Source organism: Sinocyclocheilus rhinocerous, unplaced genomic scaffold (assembly GCF_001515625.1).
Source record: "Sinocyclocheilus rhinocerous isolate Xijiao unplaced genomic scaffold, SAMN03320098_v1.1 C34650434, whole genome shotgun sequence".
Lineage (NCBI taxonomy): Eukaryota > Metazoa > Chordata > Actinopteri > Cypriniformes > Cyprinidae > Sinocyclocheilus > Sinocyclocheilus rhinocerous.
In genome coordinates, this window is record NW_015721079.1 from 1 (window position 1) to 283 (window position 283).

At 44.9% G+C, this 283-nt stretch overlaps 1 non-coding gene across 1 annotated transcript; it reads left to right on the plus strand.

Moving 5' to 3' along the window:
• Positions 1-183: 183 nt before the first annotated feature.
• trnaq-cug (transfer RNA glutamine (anticodon CUG)) lies at positions 184-255 on the plus strand. Its single transcript has one exon. It is a non-coding gene; the product is annotated as a tRNA-Gln (tRNA).
• Positions 256-283: the final 28 nt, after the last annotated feature.

Sequence of the window (283 nt, forward strand, 5' to 3'; positions counted from 1 at the left end):
TCCATGGTGTAATGGTGAAGACTCTGACTTTTGAATCCAGCGCTATGAGTTCAAATCTCGGTGGAACCTTCGTACTTTCTTGCGGCAGGAGAAGCAAAAAAAGCACAAGTTTGGAGGTACTGCTGCTGACCGTATTATTGATTTAGTCTTTGCGGCAATGTTAGAAATTGTGACTGTTGTCAAGGTTCTATGGTGTAATGATTAGCACTCTGGACTCTGAATCCAGCGATCCGAGTTCAAATCTTGGTGGGACCTGCTTTTGCCACGAATGTACACAGGACCC